Source organism: Trichechus manatus, unplaced genomic scaffold (assembly GCF_000243295.1).
Source record: "Trichechus manatus latirostris isolate Lorelei unplaced genomic scaffold, TriManLat1.0 scaffold00002, whole genome shotgun sequence".
NCBI lineage: Eukaryota > Metazoa > Chordata > Mammalia > Sirenia > Trichechidae > Trichechus > Trichechus manatus.
Window position 1 is genome coordinate 20,828,193 of NW_004443938.1, and position 15,412 is coordinate 20,843,604.

The 15,412-nt window shown below is 40.9% G+C and overlaps 1 non-coding gene across 1 annotated transcript; it reads right to left on the reverse strand.

Moving 5' to 3' along the window:
* Window positions 1-3,945: 3,945 nt before the first annotated feature.
* Window positions 3,946-4,071, reverse strand: LOC111820349 (small nucleolar RNA SNORA11). Its single transcript, XR_002823902.1, has one exon. It is a non-coding gene; the product is annotated as a small nucleolar RNA SNORA11 (small nucleolar RNA).
* Window positions 4,072-15,412: the final 11,341 nt, after the last annotated feature.

Below are 15,412 nucleotides of genomic sequence, written 5' to 3' on the forward strand. Positions count from 1 at the left end.
CATTTTTATTTTGACTTTTCATTTATTCTCCAGAACTATTATGGTCCCTGGTTTCCTGATGAGGAAACTACACAGAAAGTTTTAACCCAAATTCCCATCATTCCACAAAAATGCTTCCCAAAAATGGCACTGTGAGAAGCAGGGTTTGTGTGGAAGGAGGGCTTCTCCTGGGAGACCATATGGATTCATTCCCTGACCTACCAGCAATGGAGCTTCTGTCCAGCACAGACCCAGAGCCTGTATTTTCAGATAGAGTCCTACTTTTGGTAATTTTGTGGTCCCAGGAGAGTGTGCCAGGCCAGGAGCTGAGGATACAATTGGTAGTCTGGGCTGGACGGGTGGCTACTGCTCTACCTGGGGAACATACCTGCTGCAGGGCCTGGAGGTTTATTCAGAGACATTGCCCCATGGCTCCTCATAAGGGGCCTGGGAAATAGTGGCCTTAGATGCAGAAACATTCTGATTAGTCTTCTCATAGGCCTAGGAATTCCCCTTTCGGAGTCATCCTGTGGAAATCCCTGGGCAACTTAATGATGTCCATTGATAGTAGTAATATAGGAAATACTGAAAGGCTGGAAACTGTCAGTGTACACAGAAAGTTTTCAATAAAATGCCTGGCTACACATCACAATATTGTGCTGCCAATAAATGAATTTGTTGAGAAAAATTTAGTCCACAGGAGGAGAGGCAATGACCTTATTGCTGTTTGGAGTGTAGGGTGTAAAATAGTGTGTACATGATGGTGGTAGTTTTATAAAACATATATGCAGACAAACCAGCCTGTACAGAAGTTGCACCCTAGAACATTGAGATTCTCTTGCTAAGGCAAGACTGAGTGATTTCTTTACTCATTTTGCTTTTTTTCTACAGTCATTGTCCATTATTTATGTAAATTTTTAAATTGAAAAATAGTAATTCACTTTTGGAATATACAGCAGTATACAAATATATCAAGTCATATCACCAGTACCACAATGAAAGTACAGAACAGTACATGTCTCCAAAAAAAGCACCTCCTAGTGAAATAACTACTGTTGTGTTGAATACATGACCTCCTCTGTGATCACTTCTAAAGGTCCACTCAAATCCATCTGTCCGATAATGCAGGCTGCAGGCAGGTGCTGCGCTGTTTACAGGCCTTTCACAACTGCCAGCACGGCCATGTTGGCTCCTTATTTTTGCCCAGTGCTACACTGGAATGTAGGTCCAAGTGGTTCTTAGCGGTGTGCATAAGGATCATCTGAGGAGCTTGGTACAAAGGCTTCTGGGCAGTGCCCAGGAATTTTCATTTTTAACAAGGAGTCCAGATTGTCCTGATTCACTAACAGTGGGAAACCCAGGCCCACACTCGGACACAGAAGTCCTTTCATTTAAGCATGAGCAATTAGTTGTACGAAGCTCAGTTTTCTCATCTTAAAAGAGGTATACTACAGTGCTTCGTTATTTTCTTCATCATCGTACGTAGTTTTTTTCCATACCCCAAATTTACCCTTGAACACTAAAAACATTCATACTGACAGCAATAATTTTCCCAGAAACTCATGGTCTTGCCCACTGTGCTATAAAATAGAGGTACGGGAAGAGGGTTCAACATTAAACAGCTAAACTAATAAGCTATCCCCCCCTCACACACACACATTGCTCCCTGTCTAGCATTTTGTTCTTTGGGGGTTGCTCAGTATTCTTAAAGACACAACCAAGGCATGCAACAAAGGAGTCACCAGGCTCAATAAATCTAAAAAGTAGCATAAATGTTTCTAGTCAGATTTTCCTGCTCTAGGTTAGAAAAATTGCGTTGTCAACTTCCATTCTGACTGGGAACAGTTGGAAAGATTGGTGTGACTCCTTGGAAACCTCATGTTCATCTCCAGCCTGCTGTCTGTGAAATGACACCATCTTCCTCAGGGAAACTCTGCCCCCCCCCCCCCAACATGTGGCAACAGGACAAAAAGGCCTGAGGGAAGAGGCTCTGCAAGATCCTTAAAACTTAAAAAGCCTATGTCCAGGGTTTCTATTAGTTTGCCTTCATATATGTGCTGGTGAATACAATATAAAAACTCTAATGAGTTACCAATAGTGTAATAAAAAGGACTGAGGGAGTCCCTGGGTGGTGAAACCAGTTAATGCAATTGGCTGCTCACCAAAAGGCTGGAAGTTTGAGTCCACCCAGAGGCATCTCAGAAGAAAGACCTGGTGATCTACTTTAACTTTTCAGATACATGTCCATGAAATGAACCAAGAACTAACATACTTACGTAGGTTTCTGGATGCCAATTGCAAGTGACTTTTAGCCAGACCAACCTCCATGATTTCCTCCAAGTCCTGGGAAAATCTCTTTCAGGGCCGAGACTTCTGCTAAATGATGCACATAATTCAAAGATACAAGATGCCCGGCTATGACCAAGTTGCCACAGGCACAGGCAATGGCAAATTGGCCATGACTGACACCTGGCCAACAGTTATTGTATGGCACAATCAACTGAATGATGAATCACAGTTTTGGAGATATTAAAATATGCTTCACAGAATCACTGGAGTACAGCAACATCCATAAAAACCTTATAAAGTTGATGGTATTATGGTTTCCAGTTTACATGTGAAGAAACTGAGGTCAAACAGTTTGGCCAAGCTCTCACAGCTAATAAGTGGTGAGGTCATTCTGCAGACCAAGGCACCTGATTCTTAACCATAATTCTATGAGGCAATAATTCACTGATACGACACTTTCTTCTAGTTTAGAATAAGAATCGGCAAACTACGGCCCACAGTCTGGTTTCATATAACCCACAATCTAACAAGGGCTTTTACATTTTTAAATGGCTGAACAGAATTGATAATATTTTGTAGTATGTGAAAACTATATGAAATTCAAATTTTAGTTTCCACAAAGTTTTCAATTTCATCAATAAAAAATATGGTAATTCCTTTTTTCTCTTGTTATATAAGTACCTACGTAATATCTTCCATTTTGTCTCTTGGCCACAAAACTCAAGATATTTACTATCTAGCACTTGATAGAAAAAGTTTGCTGACTGCTGGTTTAGAGTATTATAAAAATAAAAATAATAATAGACAACATCACTGATGGCTTAGCATGTGATAGTTCCTGGGCTATGCATTCTCTATATGTTCTCTCATTTAATCTTTACCATACCTTTGAGGTAAAAACTGGTTGCCATCAAGTTGATTCTGACTCATGCAGCCCATGTGTATCAGAGTAGAACTGTGCTTCACAGGGTTTTCAAAGGTGAATATTTCAGAAGTAGATTGCCAGGTTTTTCTTCCAAGATACCTCTGGGTGTACTTGAACTGCTGTTTAATTAGCAGCAGAAGAGTGTTAATCATTTGCACCACCCAGAGTAACTCTGTGAGGTAGGTATTATTTCCCCATTTCGTGAGGGAATTAAGATTGACAACCCAGTGCAGCGGGATCATAACCAAGGCTCTCAGTCTCCAGGAGTCCCCTACTGACCACTCTACTCATGTCTAAGGCAGCCATGTCTTTAAACTGAAAGAGCATGCATGTATGAAACCCACATCACCTCAAATCGTGATTCATTCAACAACCATTTCACAAGTTCCTACCATATGCCAGGCACTCTCTCCAGTGCCAAGGGAGGATCCAGCAGTGAACAAGAGCAATAAGATCCTGCCCTCATCGAGCTTCCATTCCAGGTGAAGGGACAATAAATGAGAAAATCAATAAAGGAACAAGAAAATTTCAGGTAGTGATGAGCACTATGGAGAAAAACATGGGGTGGTGGATTTGGCTCCCAGCTGTCTTTAGACCCTAACCACTAAGGTGATCCTCCTGAGTTGTATACACTGATTAAAACTAATGCTCTTGCAGAAAAAGAGGTAAAGGGGAGTGACTGTTTAATGGGCTTCCTTTGAGGTGATGAGAAAGTCCTGGAACTAGATAGTGGTAACTGATTTATTTTTTTCATGTGTAGGGCAACTGTTCATAGGAAGGCCACAAGCTGTGGCCCTTGTCACAATGAACCCAGATTCCTGTTGGGTGTGTTGTAAACAGAGAGCCATTCTTCAGGTCCCCTGCTCTGAGCACACCCTGCGAATATACTCCTAATGCTACTGAATTGTACATTTTACAATGGTAAATTTTATGTGTATTTTGCCACAATTAAAAAAAAATAACCTAAAGAGGTTGAAAGTAAATGTAAATGCAACATTCAGAAAGAATAAAAGGTAAACGAAACAAAAGGCTCCTTTGGCATCATCAACTATATCATGAAGAACCTTGGAAACTAATGTTATTACAGAGGCCAAAAAAAAAAAAAAAATTATTTTAGGATGAATGATAGAAGGGAAAAGGAAGAGGATGCGAAAGGGATGGTAGTTAAACAGCCTGCCCGGTGTTTGTGGATCCTGGCAAGAGGAATCTTAGTGTTGCCTGATTAGAGTCCATGCCCTGGAGCAGTCAAGCCAATGATTGCCATTCACGCATGCAAGTCATTCATGCATGCTCTTTCTCTCAGAAAGAGAGAGAAAGTTTATTAGGAGGTGACACCAACAGGGAGCCCGACAGCAACATTGGCTGTCTTCATGGAGTCCCGACAGGCAATTTTTACAACAGAGCTTATATATCATTTTTGCAAGGGTTCTGTAGTGTCCTCAGACACATAGCCCACAGATGGTCGGATGAGTATACATCACAAAACAATTACAAGAAACTGTTTATTAGACTAAAGATATGCATGTCGGACGTCTGGACTTTAATCTTTATGTTTGTAACAGGCAAAAAAAAATTATATAAAAATCTCTTGGATAGTGTCACTGGCCTGCCAAGTATACTCTGACTGAGATAAGGAGCAAGCAAGCAAGAAAGTTAGACCAAAAGCGCCAGGCAGTCTTCTTAGCTGCTGCCTTACAGGCTGAAGGCCATCTCCCAAGAGAACAAAGAAAAGGAGGGTGACCAAGGCTTCAAGAGCAGAGAAGGCCCCACACCCCTTTGGAAAGAGACCAGTGCAGCTGGTGTAATAAAAAAGGACGTTGAAAGTGAGAGTGTACAAAATGCCAAGCAAAAAAACTTATAGGTTATTTAGAGTATCATTATGGTACTAATTATGTCAAACTCTCAATCGCCCATTTTGAAAAGGAGAAAACATGTTGTGAGGTATTAGGGTTACACTAGTTCTGGGGGAGGCCCACCAGGGCTTTCCCATAGCCTCCAGGTCTGGCCCAGGCACTCTGCTCCTCCATGGCCAAAGGCAATGCTGTCTCCAGTGAACACAGTTTTCCATGAAGCGCCTGACAAAAGCTCTTCCTCCCTGCTCTCCGGTGGCTGCCTCGGGGGTACCACCGGTGGCATCTGCCTCCCAGAGAACTTCAGGAATAAAGCAGCGCCCACCCGTGCGTGGATGCTGGACATGAGTCATCCTCGATTCTCGGGCCTCATCCTACTGATTACCCTGTGGCCGGCTCCATCTTAACTTTCCCAGAAATAGATGCTGTAAAAGCTGCTTTTCCATTCAAAGAGGCTGCGATGGCAGCGTGCAGTAGGGCAAAGTGCACTCCCCGGGAAGCCCTGGAAGCCCGTGTCCTGGCTGAGGGCCCCTCCTCTCCTATCCCTTCGTCCACCTCTCTCCCGCCCTCTCCCCTCCCTACTGGCCCGCTGTGCCACCTCCTTCTGGCCGGTGACGCGCCCCACGAGAGTGCATCAGAGCCAGTGTCTGGGACACACATGGAGCCTGGCACGAAGCACGCTCGCGGCGCCCGCTGGGGATGCCCACCGCTGCATCCGGGTCCCACTCCAGGCGCTTGTCCTCCAGCTGACAGACTGCCTGGTCTTCCTCTTACTCCACCAAGTGGAACCAAACCCTCGCACCCCTCTCCCAGCGAACCTACTCCCCTCGCCCCATCCCAGACTTGAATCACCATTAACCTACTGCCATTATGTTCTCGAGCAAGTCACATAAGACCTGGGAGGCTTATTTGTGTCATCCTTAAAATGAGGACCATTCATTCAGCAGACAGCCATTGACCACTACTGAACACCAACCACACTGGTCACCAAGATGAGACTTTCAAGTCCTTACCCTCAGGAAGTTCTGAGGAGGAACTCTGCCACCTTAGTGACAGTTGCCACTCCACTCTACAAGTGCTGCAATATTCCTGTTTAAAAATGCTTGTGAGGACCGCATATTGTATAATTCCATTTATATGAAACATACAGAAAAGGCAAATATATAGAGACACAAAGTAGATTAGTGGTTGCTTTTGGCTGCAGGTAGGGGGATGAGGGAGTTGGAGGGTGATAGCTAAAAGGTACAAGATTTCTTTACCAAGAGATAAAAATGTTCTAGGATGGATTATGGTGGTGATTGCAAACTCTGTGAATATCATAAACCCATTGAACTGTGCACTTTAAATGGGTGAACTGTTTGGTATGTGAACTGTATCTCAATAGAGTTCTACCAATCAGAAAATGGTGATGAGTACCTTGATTAGAGTTCTACCAATCAGAAAATGGTGATGAGTACCTTGATCATTGTGCTCTTTTAAGAACTACCTATATGGGATCAAACTGATAATAGCAAATGGAAAGGATAGTGAGCTTAGGGGGCAATGAGTTTATGTTAATGGGGAGGAACAATTTGGAAAAGGAGAATGGGAAAAGTTGCACAACTCGAAGAATGTAATCAATGTCAATGAATTGTACAGGTAGAAATTGTTGAATTGGTGTGTGTTCTGCTGTGTGTATTTTCAACAACAAAATTAAAACAAAAAAAAAAAACAGTGATGAGATGGTGAGGAGTGGCTGTGGCTCTATTCTTGGAAGAGAATCTGATGCTTGAGCTGAGTGGTCTTTTTAAAAAACATACAGTATTTCTTTGTGATTATAAAGGGGAATTATAAAAGGGAATTACCAAACAATATCATTAATATATGACATGCTAGCAAAATTTTGCAGAAGATAATTAAAAAATGACTACAGCCATACCTGGACAGGGAACTTCCAGAAGTTTAAGTCAGTTTCAGAAGAGGATGTGGAACGAGTGACATACATCATTGTTGATGTCAGATGGATCGTGGCTGAAAGCAGAGAATACCAGAAAAATGTTTACCTGTGTTTTATTGACTATGCAAAGGCATTCTACTGTGTGGATCATAACAAATTATGGATAACCTTGTGTAGAATGAGAATTCCAGAACACTTAATTGTGCTCACGTGGAACTTGTACATGAACCAAGAAGCAGTCAGTTGACCAGAACAAGGGGATACTGCGTGGTTTAAAATTGGAAAAGGTGTGGGTCAGGGTTATATCCTTCCACCCTACTTATTCAATCTATATTCTAATAATCAAAGAAGCTGAGCTATATGAAGAAGAACAAGGCATCAGGATTGGAGGAAGACTCATTAAAAACCTGCAATATGCAGGTGACACAACCTTGCTTGCCAAAAATGAGGATGACGTGAAGTGCTTACTGATGAAGATCAAAGACTACAGCCTTCAGTAAGGATTACAACTGAACATAAAGAAAACAAAAATCCTCACAACTGGACCAATTAGCAATATCATGATAAATGGAGAAAATATTGAAATTGTCAAGGATTTCATTATACTTGGATCCACAATCAACACCCACGGAAGCAGCAGTCAAGAAATCAAATACCATACTGAATCGGGCAAATCTACTATAAAAGACCTCTGTAATGTTCTAAAAAGCAAAGACGTTACTTAGAGGACTAAAGTGTGCCTGGCCCACGTCATGTTCTTTTCAGTCACCTCATGAATGCAAAAGGTGGACGATGAAAAAGGATGACAGAAGAATTGATACATTTAAATTATGGTATTGAAGAATATTGAATATACCATAGACTTCCAGAAGAACGAACAAATCAGTCGTAGTAGAAATAAAACCAGAATTCTCCTTAGAAGTGAGGATGCTAAAACTTCATCTTGCTTACTTTGGATAAGTCATTAGGGAAGACCAATCCCTAGAAAAGGACATCATGTTTGGTAAATCAGGGGGTCAGAGAAAATGAGGGAAACCCTCAATGAGGTGGTTTGACACAATAGTCTCAACAATGGGCTGAAACATATAAAAGATCAGGAAGATGGCAAAAAACTGGGCAATGTACTGTTCTATTATACACAGGGTTGCCATGAGTCGGAACCGACCTGATGGCAACTGACAAAAACAACCTTTATTTCTGATTGTAAAAGTAAAATATTCCCAATATACAAAATTTTGAATGTATGGAAAAGCATAAAGTAAAAAGAAAAAAATTCACAACACTATCACCAAGATATAACTATTAATTTCAATCTCTTTGTTACTTTAAACTGTTTTGCAAAATTGCAACCGTAGTATATACTGGTATCTTTTTCAATTACTGTCTCTAATGAAATTGAGAAAGGATAGTATTTGGAATCATGACTTTTAATGGCTATATATTATAACAATCTATTTTGTGGGTTGTTGTTGATAGTTGCCATTGAATTGGCTCTGACTCATAGCAACTCCATGTACAACAGAATGAAATGTTGCCCAGCCCTATGCCATCTTATTATACAATATTTTGTTGTGATCCATAGAGTTTCCTTGGCTAATTATCTGAACTAGATAGCCAGGCTTTTCTTTTCTAGTCTTAGTTTGGAAGCTCCACTGAAACCTGTCCACTATCGGTGACCCTGTTGGGATTTGAAATACTGGTGGTATAGCTTCCAGCATCACAGAACATGCAAGCCGCCACGGTAGGACAAACTAACAGATGAGTGGTGGAGGAGAATGAACAGCCTCCCCTTGAGAGGGTCATAGGAGAAGCAGTGTTCTCAAAGAAGAGTTGTTTTATTTTTTAAAAAAAGAAGTGAATTAAAGGGACTGTTTAGTTAAAACGATGAGGATGTAGAGGAATTTAAGTATGGAATTTACAGTAATCCAGAGCATACAGGGAGATGTGGGAAGGACAGCGGGAGGGAGAAGGTGGGTTCAGGAGAGAGCACGCTGGACAGGGACGTGAGCTAGGATTGATGATTAGAGGGACCAAGGTCCTATGAGATGACCCAGGATGACAGGGATATGAAGAATAGTGTTTTCAGTGGGGCTGCCCAAACAGACAGACCCAGCAACTATCCGGAAGGTTACTTGGCCTTTTCAAGAGTCAGGTAAGATGCACGTCCATGAAAGTCTCAGTCTTTGATGGGGAGGCTTTGGTCTTTTAGGAAGGACCACCTGAAGCTCTAATGGTTTGCTTGGGCTTAGGGAGCAACTCTGAGCTTGATGCAGTTTTTCTGTGGCTCCTGGGAGTGGTCTTGGTCTGGTCTCTGCATTTAATCTAGAAAGCATGAGTCTGGAAGTTGCAGCTCTAATCTTTAGGAGTGTGGGCAGCACACACACCAACATCGATCTGCAAATCCACATTATTAGCAAGCAGTGTGTGGTTCTGCAGGCGAGACCATGAGTGGAGACATTGATACATACATCTTTAGCTGAAGCTGATGACTGTCTTAGAATAAATTCCTAGAAGTATAATTACTGGGTCAAAGATTATGAATTTTTAATGTTATTGTTCCAGTTCTTGCTCCAGACTATCATTTCAAGGATGTTTATGTGGTAAACAGCCTTGGAAGAGAGACTTCTAGTCCCCAAAACTGTGAGAAAATAAATTCCTGTTCCTTCAAGCCACCCACATCTGGTATATTTTGTTATGGCAGCACCAGCAAACCAAGACAGTGAGCACATAATATTAGAGGAGAATGGGCTGGCGAGTATTTGGTCTCAGAAAGCTGAAGCCTATGGAAGCCTGTGGAACCCAGGCAGATAATCTAAACTAGTGAAGCACACCCAAAGAACCAATGCATTCTGCAGACTCTCTATGACATACACTCATGTTACTCTTCAAGGGGAGCCTTTAATTCCCATCTAAGACATCTGCATTCAAGTGCTCAGTGGTTGCTTTAAACTTGCTGATAAAATCCGTAGTGGAGAACAGAGGAAGTCTCCTCTGCAGGAAATAGCAAGCCAAACCCTGTAGGGTGATTTCCACCTTTGCATCTTATCCTTAGATCTCACAGAACCACCTAAACAGAATCCGGGCCCAAACAGGCCAGATCTTTTGTTTTGTTTAAAGGTGGAAATCTGGATTTTTGTGCGAGACCGCTTTAAAACTGTGGAAGACAAACTCAGCCCCTGGGCCATCTGTTAACAGCCTCTGACTTAACTGGTTATAGAAGGAATCTGCTGACTATAGGGCCCTGTTGTGATGATTATGTGAGAAATACGTGGAGAGCTATACATTGTTATACAAATAGTAGGGTATTTGGAGGCTTCTGTTGGCCCCATCAAGCAGATGATCTGATCACTCTCCACGTCCTGTTCTCTCACGTTGAGCTGAATCACCATGGCTTTAGAACTGATGGAGTGCAACTGCTGCTTCTCTTCCTTTCCTATTTAGGATGCATTGCCAGAAAACTAGAGCTTTGCTGTTTTTCATGGATACACAAAGTGGAATTTGCCCATGGGCGCCGTCCATGATTATAAATTAGGCAGGCTTGTCTTTTGGCACCACAAATCCCGCGTTCTTGGCCCTTTCCACCCACCTGCCTACATCCGCAACTCCAGCCTAGGATGCTGTCTGCTCTCCTCACAGCATCAAAGCCAGTTACTAGGAGAGACTTTTGGTCTCAATGGAATTTCTTTCAGAGAAGGGTGTGATAATCCCACTCTCATGTGACCACTTGGATTTCTTAGTTTAAAAAGTTACTGGAAGTCTCACTTAAATGTCTCTGGTGACATGGGAAGGTGAGATGGAAAAGGGGCATAGGGTCTTTCTAAAATGCCCCACTTCCAGACTCGAGAGCACCTAGCAACAACTGACCCGCTGGATTACCAGTTACCACTGAGTGGACTCTGACTCATGGAGACCCATCCATGTCAGAGTAGAATTGTGCTCCCTAGGATTTTCAATGTCTCATTGTTTGAATGTTAGATTACCAGGCCTTTCTTTTGAGGAATTTCTGAGTGGACTCAAACCTCCAACCTTTAGGTGAGCAGCTGAGCACCCTTTGTACCACTCAGGCACTCCAGTCCACTGAATAGGAACACTAAAAAAAGATGATATTGGATTTCTGAGAGTGCTGTGAATTTCACGGTGGCCTTTTAAAGCAATGTGGTTGCTGTTGTTCTTCCCTTCTTTGTGTCTCTAATTTAAATGTGTTTTTCTCATGCTTTGGGTGCAAACAAGTTTTTAACTATTCAATCATTAAATGTTTACTGAACACCTATCTACAAATTGCCAGGCACTGTGCAGAGCTAGTAGAAACATTCCCACCTCAAGGGGTCAAATGAGACAATAATTCCACATTCTAAATTTTAGAATATACTTCCTCAATTTTGGACCATCTGCCAAAGAATTTTCAAGTATGCTATAACCCCAAAATTCCAAATGTTATTAATATACAGTTATATAGATTTATTGGTCAATCATATTTTGCATTTATTATGCTTTTTAATCCAGCACAATTACACATTATCTTCATGCTCTAAACTACTTGTAAGGAAAGAAAAATATGGAAAGCTAAATGGAGAGAATGCTTATGGGTTCACGCTTTTTTGTTTTTTTTTTTTAAAACAGAAAGCACCGAGGAAACATACAACAGAAAGCTCCAGGTCTTATCCACAAGGTTTAAGTTAAAGACATATGCAAATTAGCAAAAAGCTTGATGAGCTTTCTTTTTCTGTAATCTCCTTCTGGCTGGTAGGATTACCACTATCCAGATAGGGAAACTTACATAGTATAGAGGATGTGAGAGCTTTTGAAGTATTTTTCACATTTGCTCTTGAAAATATAGAAATATCTGGCTCTGATTTCTTTTTACATCAAAAGACAACTTAATAGACAAATGTTATTAAGTATTCATGTTTAATAGCTGTACTTATAGCTCATTACAAAGCTAATTTATATATAGAATTTGCACAGGGCCCTGTTTTTCTATGTCATTTGCTTCTCTGAGTTGAATTCTTATAACTTACAGCAAATGCCATCTATTTTCAACCTCAAGGTGGAACGATAAGAAAAGATAGGCCTGATTGATTCTCAGTGTGAAGTTTAGAAACTGTCCACTCTAAAACACTCTGGAGAAAGTTTTAAAAGCCATTTTCCTGTGTGTGAAGAAAGTTAGATAACGTATATTTTCTTTGTAATCTTGGTTGGCTTTATATTTGGAAATGGAATTGCTTTAGAAAGTATAATTATCAGTTTATATATGCATGCTTTTGTTAACCAATTATTGTCTATCAAAGAAAATCAGAACTTGAAATTACATGAAAAAATACTTTACTTTGTGCCAAAAAAACCTTTACATTAATTTTTGATTCAGTAATGAAAGTTAAAAGGATGTTTTTTGCTACTATAAATTTTAAAAAAGATAATCTAGTGATTTAGATGCCTATAAAAATCCACCACTCATCTGTCAGTCTGTCGTACTGTGATGGCTTGCATGTTGCTGTGATGCTAGATGCTATGACACTGGTAATTTCAAATGCCAGAAGGGTCACCCATGGTGGACAGGTTTCAGCGGAGCTTCCAGACTAAGACAGACTGGAAAGAAGGACCAGGTGATCTGAAAAAAATGGCTAGTGAAAACCTTATAAATAGCAGCAGAACACTGTAATAGTGCTGGGAGAGGAGCTTCTCACGTTGAGGAGCTCATCCTCAGGTTGATGAGCTCCTCAAAATACAACTGGAGAAAAGCTGCCTCCTCAAAGTACAATCGACCTTAATGACGTGGATGGAGTAAAGCTTTCGGGACATTCATTTGTTGATGTGGCATGACTTTAAATGAGAATAAATAGCTGCAAACTATCCATTAGTAATTGGAACATGAAATGTATGAAGTATGAACCTAGGAAAATTGGAAGTTGTCAAAAACGAAATGGAATGCTTGAAGATCAATATTCTAGGCATTAGTGAGCTGAAATGGACTAGTACTGGCCATTTTGAATCAGATAATCATATGGTCTACTATGCCAGGAATGACAAATTGAAAAGGAATGGCATCGAATTCACTGTCAAAAAGAACATTTAAAGAGCTATCCTGAAATACAACACTGTCAGTGTATGACAATATCCACATACCTACAAGAAAGACCAGTTAATACGACTATTAATCAAATTTATCCACCAACCACTAACACCAAAGATGAAGAAATTGAAGACTTTTACCAACGTCTGCAGTCTGAAATTGATCGAACATGCAATCAAGATGCACTCGTAATTACTGGTGATTACAGTGCAAGAGTTGGAAACAAAGAAGGATCAGTAGTTGGAAAATATGGCCTTGGTGATAGAAATGTCAGATCTGGGGTCTTAAAAGCTAGCGAGCGGCCATCTAAGATGCATCAATTGGTCCCAATCCACCTGAAACAAAGGAGAATGAAGAACACCAAAGACACAAGGAAAATATTAGCCCGGGAGACAGAAAGGGCTACATAAACCAGACTCCATCAGCCTGAGATCAGAAGAACTAGATGGTGCCTGGCTACAACCAGTGACCGCCCTGACAGGGAACACAACAGAGAGTCCCTGACAGAGCAGGAGAAAAGTGGGGTGCAGAACTCAAATTCTAGTAAAAAGACCAGACTTAATGGTCTGAGAGTGGAGGGAACCCGGAAGACACGACCCCAGGACTCTCTGTTAGCCCAGAACTGAAACCATTCCCAAAGCCAACTCTTCAAAGATTAGACTGGACTATGGGACAAAAAATGATACTGGTGAAAAGAGTGCTTCTTAGCTCAAGTAGAAGACACATGAGGCTAAATGGGCAGCTCCTGTCCGGAGGCGAGATGAGAAGGCAAAAAGAGGAGCTGGTTGAATGGACACAGGAAATCTGGGGTGGAAAGAAGGAGTATGCTGTCGCATTATAGGGAGAGCAACCAGGGTCACATAACAATGTGTGTATAAATTTTTGTATGAGAAAACTAACTTGAACTGTAAACTTTCACTGAAAGCACAATAAAAAGACTTAAGCATCAAAAAGAAAAAGAAAAAATGATGCCAGAAATTGCATGACAGAATTTTGCAAGACCAATGACCTACTCATTGGAAATACTTTTCATCAACAACTTAAATGGCAATTATACAAGTGGACCTCTCCAGACAGAATCCACAGGAATCAAATCAACTGTATCTATGAAAAGAGACAAAGGAAAAGCTCAATATCATCAATCAGAGTGAAGTCAAGGGCCAACTGCGGAAGAGACCATCAATTGCTCATATGCAAGTTTAAGCTGAAGCTGAAGAAAATCAAAACAAGTTCAAGAGGGCCAAAGTACAACCTTGAATAGATCCCACCTGAATTTAGAGACCGTCTCAAGAAGAGATTTGACGCATTGAATACTAATGACTTAAGACCAGGTGAATTGTGGAATGATATCAAGGACATCATACATGAAGAAATAAAAAGGTCATTAAAAAAACAAAGAAAGACAAGACTAAAATGGATGTCAGAAGAGGCTCTGAAACTTGCTCTTGAACGTCGAGTAGCTAAAGTGAATGCAATAGATGATGAAGTAAAAGAGATGAACAGAAGATTTCAAAGGGCAGCTAGAAAAAAGTATTATAATGAAATGTGCAAAGACCTGGAGTTAGAAAACCAAAAGGGAAGAACATGCTCAGCATTTCCCAAGCTGAAAGCACTGAAGAAAAAATTCAATCCTCGAGTTGCAATATTGAAGGATTCTATGGCTAAAATATTGAACGACACAGGAAGCATCACAAGAAGATGGAAGGAATACACAGAATCACTGTATCAAAAAGAACTGGTCAATGTTCAACCATTTCAGGAGGTGGCATATGATCAAGAACTGATGGTACTGAAGGAAGAAGTCCAAGCTGCACTGAAGGCGCTGGCAAAAAACAAACCCCCAGCAACTGATGGAATACTCATTGAGGTGTTTCAACAAACGGATGCAGTGCTGGAAGTGCTCACTTGTCTATGCCAAGAAATTTGGAAGACAGCCACCTGGCCAACTGACTGGAAGAGATACATATTTGTGACCATTCCAAAGAAAGATGATCAAACAGAATGCGGAAATTATCAAACAATATCATTAATATCACACACAAATAAAATTTTGCAGAAGATAATCCAAAAATGGTTGCAGCCGTACATCAACAGGGAACTGCTGGAAATTCAAGGTGGATGCAGAAGAGAACGTGGAATGAGGGATATCATTGCTGATGTCAGATGATCTTGAAAGCAGGGAATACCAGAAAGATGTTTGCCTGTGTTTTATTGACTACGCAAAGGCATTTCAGTGTGTGGACCATAACAAATTATGGATAACATTTCAAAGAATGAGAATTCCAGAACACTTGTGTTCGTGGGAACCTGTACATAGATCAATAGGCAAATAATCCGAGAAGTTGGACTATATGAAGAAGATC